We start from the raw sequence: 5,880 nt of genomic DNA on the forward strand, positions 1-5,880 counted from the left end.
AGTGGCCATGTCCACTATTATGTCCGATAAGCAACACGGGTCTGAAAAGGCATCACAAGAAATAATTAGAAGATGACAGACTGCCAACTCCAATTTTTACTATATAAATGTTGTGCCCTAAAAATACAGTTTACTTGTCACACTAAACATGTTCCTCTGTGTGTATCAGAAAAGTCAGGATTCTGGGAATTTTATTTTATATTCATACCTTTGAATAATTTATGATAGTATTAAGTGACACATCTCAGCTAACAAGCAATGATGGAAGAAAACAGTATTTCTCTGTGTTCTAATTTCCACTCTTATTTAAGGTAATTCCAGGCGTACAGGAAGCCAAGTCCTCTGGGGTAAGGATTTTTGTTATGTGTTGTGGCCACTCAGTTGTTCTAACAGAGGCCCAACATCATTATTCTGTGTTTGCACTGGATACTACTCTTGAATGCTTTAACTATCATTTCAACTACTGAGAAAAATTTGTGAAGCTGCTCATCATTCCCACCCTTCCCAAAATCTGAAGCATACAGTCAGACTGCAGCAGATTAAAGACACCTAAATCCCAGTAAATCCAGCCTCTCGTAACAGAAAAGCCTGCTCCCAACACGACGCAGCTCCATTGCGGTGAAGAGCTCATCTAAGCAGCCCCATAGTAAGGAGATCATCGCATGCACGAGTAGTATCTTACCTAAACTTGCATGCTTACACTTGCTAACACAGAAGAACAGCTTTCCGGGTGCCAGACTGTCAGCAAACCTATCAGTCCGGAGAACAAGTGTATTAACACTATAATTTATATTGCAGCCTTGCCTACAAGCCCGAGGCTACACCGCAGAAGACGTGGTACAAGTGTCACGAGAAATAATTGATCAGCTTTATTCTAAAAGCTTCTAATCTGAGATGCTGAGTGCTTCATTCTCACCTTAAGGTCTGCAACGACAATGCTTTCAAATTTTAAGGGGAAAAACACTGGCCTAAAAGCTAGTTGAAAGCTGGAGAGATCCAAGTAGTCCACTTTATCACTAGCAAACACTTCCTCTGCCACGTACAAAGTCAAAATCTGAGGAACCCCGGAAACAGGGTCAATTCAAATATGCTGAAAGCAAAACAAACAAACAAACAAACAAACAAACAAAACCAAACCAAAACCACCCAAACAGCACTACCAAGAATCACATTACACTGCATGGAGTTTTTCATCCACTTGATGATCAATGAATAAGATTTGGACTGGAGCCTGCAACGCGTGCTCGCAGCCCAGAAGCCAACCGTGTCCTGGGCTGCACCCAAAGCCGCGTGGCCAGCAGGGCATGGGGGGGATTCTGCCCCTCTGCCCCGCTCTGGGGAGACCCCCCTGCAGGGCTGCGTCCAGCTCTGGAGCCCTCGGCACAGGAGAGACACGGACCTGCTGGAGCGGGGCCAGAGGAGGCCCCAGCAACGCTCCGAGGGCTGGAACAGCTCTGCTGGGAGGACAGGCTGGGAGAGCTGGGGGGGCTCAGTCTGGAGCAGAGAAGGCTCCGGGGAGACCTTCCTGCAGCTGCCAGGGCTGAGAGGGGCTGAGGAGAAAGATGGGGACAGACTTTTTAGCAGGGCCTGTGGCAATAGGACAAGAGGTAATGGCTTTAAACTAAAAGAGGGCAGATTGAGACTAGATAGAAGGAAGAAATTTTTCACCATGAGGGTGGTGAGACACTGGCCCAGGCTGCCCAGAGAGGTGGTGGATGCCCCATCCCTGGGAACATCCCAGGTCAGGCTGGACGGGGCTCTGAGCAACCTGGTTGAGTTGAAGATGTCACTGCTCATGGCAGGGAGTTTGGACTAGATGGTCTTGAAAGGTCCCTTCCAACCCAAAGGTTCTATGATTCTATGAATAAACCTCCTTAGCTTTTTTTCATATCCCCCCCCCAGTTTCCAGATTTGATGCATGTGAATGAGGTTTGACTTCTCTTTCTTATGACATTGTTGGACATCAGTTTGGATCACACTTCTTCACACTGCTGAAATCTAATACAGCAACATCAACAGCTGGCACCAATATCAAAGATCAAATTCCACAGTTAGGAGAGTCATCTTGACCTAAAAATGGTGCATGTCATGGCCATCATGTATCAACTAGTAATCTCAAAATCATAACCAGTAAACCATCTCTTTAGATGTTCTCATCAATGCCTGATCTTCTCCATTCGCTTGGGGAATGGAGGTAGAAGAAACCGCTACCATTAGCTGACTCTCAAGTCAAGCACTACAACCAAGCAGGAGGAGACTGCACTGGCCCCTTGCTCTCGGGTTTAACAGCAAATAGTTAGCGATACTGACATCTGTTTTCAGTAAGCAAGGACTCTTTACAGGCAGCCGTTTTCAAAGCACATCCCAAACAGCGCTGCTTAGTTCATTTTCAGGTGTCATTTAATCTGCTGGTCTCCAGTAGAAAAAAACCCTAACGAGCAAAACCCGTCTGGACTGGACTCCGCCATTGTTTCTGTGCTTGCGCTGGCTGTGGAGCTGAATTGCTGTGGACAGACCACCTCCAGCTCTCCTTGCCCGGCATGAAGATGAATCCTATTAGAAGGGCTTTTTCTAGCTGTTCTGACAGCACTGAGGCGTTCACAGCCTGCAACAATAATATAAAGATTATTCCTTAGTTCGGTTTTCCTCTAGGACAGTCCACTGCTACTAGATTTGAAGCAGACATCTGCTAAAAGAAATCCTGAATTGTGTAGACCAGACCAGCTGATGCTTTCTAAAGCTAGAAAATTAGGAAAAGCCTCTCATGAGCCAAATTTTTTTTTACCGTTGTTGACACTTTGTTCAGAGAGAAAAATATAAAGTGGAGAGTTTCCAGGCAGAAGGAACAAGACTATTAACTACTACTGGCATGAGGAAAGAAGATACAGAATAAATGTAAAACCTCACATTTGTTCTTCAGTCTGGAAATTTATTTCACTGAAATCTCACATTCTTAAGATCAGTTGGATCTTCACTGACATAGTTTGCTACTATGCTCTGCATCCCTTTCGGCTTTTTTATTGTTTGTTTTTTTTAAAGTCTTACATAACAATTTTCTCATGCTCATTTTTCCAACTCAAAATATGAGGCAGATTTCATCACAACAATATCTTAAGCTTTCAGCTATTCAACATTTCCTATCTTTTCCACTTTATAAACTATGAAGACAGGATCTCTTCTCCACAGGTCACACGTGCTAGCATTTGGAACATCTGAAGTTGGATACTCCCTATGAGCCTTTTTTCATCATTAAGTTTTTGAAAAAACTTCTAACACACCGTGTCTTTATACTTGTCATCACTTTTTACCTTTATGACTTGTCTATACTCTCTGGATGTAAGAGGGAAGCAACCAGTCACATGACAACAGGGATAAGCCACATTCCTGCAGGCAGATCAAACACCTTTCTCCTGAAGCCACTAACAAGTACTACTTGTTGAGATTTATGCTATAGCCAGAGGGCCACTCTTGTCAGTCATTAAAAAAATAAAACCTTAACTAATACTATAAGGACACCTGCAATCCTTCAGACTGACTCAGTTTTCAAGCACAGTAAAACTCTTCAGCACAAACTTCGTAATTCCAGAGCGCGCGCATCTGTCGCTATCCAAGCGAGAGCTGACTGATGAACCCAAAAGAATGCGTGACAAATCTGAGAGCCAGAAATGTTATAAATCTCTTCACGTTTGATCCCTTGTCACTCCCCAGTTCCAAACGGCATCTGAAAAAAGGGAAACAAGCTAACATTTAGTATTTAGTCATAAAACTTGCCTAGTTGCTTTATGTCTTTTATAGAAGAAAACTGGATGAAATGGGGAGATTAGTAAAGATTATCAGAATGTGTAAACTTTCATTTCTTTGTAACGAGGATGTTTCTCAGTTCTCCACGTTGCCACAACATTAAAAACAAAAGAAAACAAAAACGCACCTGTGCTGTTCTTGAGGAGTTTCAGAAAGTTTTCACTGATTTTTATATGACCAAACTTTACCCAGAAGTTGAATAGCTCCCTAACTAGAGCTGGGAGATGAGCCTGCCAGCTTCAGTAAAAAGCACCGCATCGCTTCATTTGAAAGACTTGCTATTTAAGCCTGATTTCCTTGGAAAATAGGGCTTATGCAATCTTGCTCTTTGTGCTCATCCATCTGTAGACTATTTTCCCCCCAAAATTTGGAGACAAATGGCTGGGGTTTAAAAACATAACAGGAAAATAAGTCTTGTTCCTAAAGCGCTGGAAAACAGGCAGACAGCCACAGGAAAAAATAACAGCATGAAAGACCCCATCAGAACAGCCCCTCTGATCTCCTGCCTGCTTACTGACCGGGGAATTTCTGCTGGAGAGTCCTTCCAACGTGCTTAGAAAAAACTCCAGCAGAGCAACATCCGCACTTGTCACACATGCCACATCCACTTCATAAGCTTTTATTCTGAAATACTTTAATTATTTGCTCAAATATAGTCGTGAGTATAGACAGTAGGTCAGGCATGCGGATATCCCATTCCTGAACCTGTCCAGTAAAAATAAAACCCAACTGGCAACAAGTACGCATCAGACCCCTCGGAGCTGCGGGCAGACAGGCTGTTCTGGCCGCAAGGCAGCCACAGGAAGGGCTTGGCAGCCGCACATCACTGCTCCTGCTCTTCCCTACTCACCTTTGCAGAGGTTTACCACCCTCACCTTCAGCAACGTGACTGCTCCTCAGTCTTCTGTCTCAAAATTTGTCAGTTGTGAAAATTTAAGTTTTCCTTAGCTCTAGCTTGGAACTAACCTTGATGGTGGTCCTGCTTTAATCAGGGAGCAGGGGACGTTCCACCGGATGACATCTGAAGATCCCCCCACAACCTGAATTATTCTCCAAAACACTTTGCAGTGCCTATTCTAGCCCAGGCAAAGGCTAAACGGCATCTGCACACCTTGAGATGAAAGGGTGGGGTGGTACCAAGCAGCTGGAAGAGATACCCACAAACCCAGCTCAGGTGTGACTGTAACCATACCAGCTGCTATTCAACTCCAAACAGTGTACTGATCTCTGATACCTTCGGGGAGGGGGGGAAGCATCAGGCTCTTTAAAAAATATACACATTTTTACACAGTATTAAATCCTTAGAAATCAACAACTGATTTTTGCTCCAAGTTTTAAAAGGTAAATATTTAGACTTAAAACAGTCAGAGAGTTAGACCTCTATTTGGTATGCCAAGTTCAACAGCACTTTCCACCATGCTGATTTTTTTTTCCAAAGGATTAGTTCTTTTAAAAACAGGTATCATAGTGCAGTTACTTTGTAAGCTTAACAGGATTAGAGTTTTTCATTTTGCTCTCTCTGACACCGTAACTAGTATTAAGGACAAATATTCTATTCAATTATTCATTTCAATTTATTCAATTAAAGCATTCTGAAATTTAAGGGTTTTCTGCTTTTACTTTCTGGCTAAGAGCTTGACTTGAAAAAAAACCCCAAAATTCTGGAAAGACATTATTTGAAGGAATTAATCTTCACTGCAGTTCCAGGGCAGCTCAGATTGCCTTACATTCGGTTGCAATCTAGGACAACTAGTACTAGATTACAATCTAGGACTTTTAGTACACTCTTTTCTGAAGTTTTTTTCATCTCTGGATCTCAAAATCCCTGGGAGACAGCCGAATCAGGTTCCGGCCTGGAGCACACTTTGTTCCCTGCTCTGAAATCAGCTGCTCGATGATCCTGAGCAAGTATGGCATTGCATTTGCTGTGCCCTCCTTCCTCTTCTGCTTGTTTACTCATATTGTCACCGCTCTTCAAATTGTCTCTCGCTACATTTATATTGCACTCACTATAATTACATACTGATCTCAAAAGGGGATAAGCTCGAGAGAGGGATGTCTTACTAAAGTGGTTTTATT

The sequence above is a fragment of the Phaethon lepturus genome, unplaced genomic scaffold (assembly GCF_000687285.1).
Source record: "Phaethon lepturus isolate BGI_N335 unplaced genomic scaffold, ASM68728v1 scaffold35981, whole genome shotgun sequence".
Taxonomy (NCBI): domain Eukaryota; kingdom Metazoa; phylum Chordata; class Aves; order Phaethontiformes; family Phaethontidae; genus Phaethon; species Phaethon lepturus.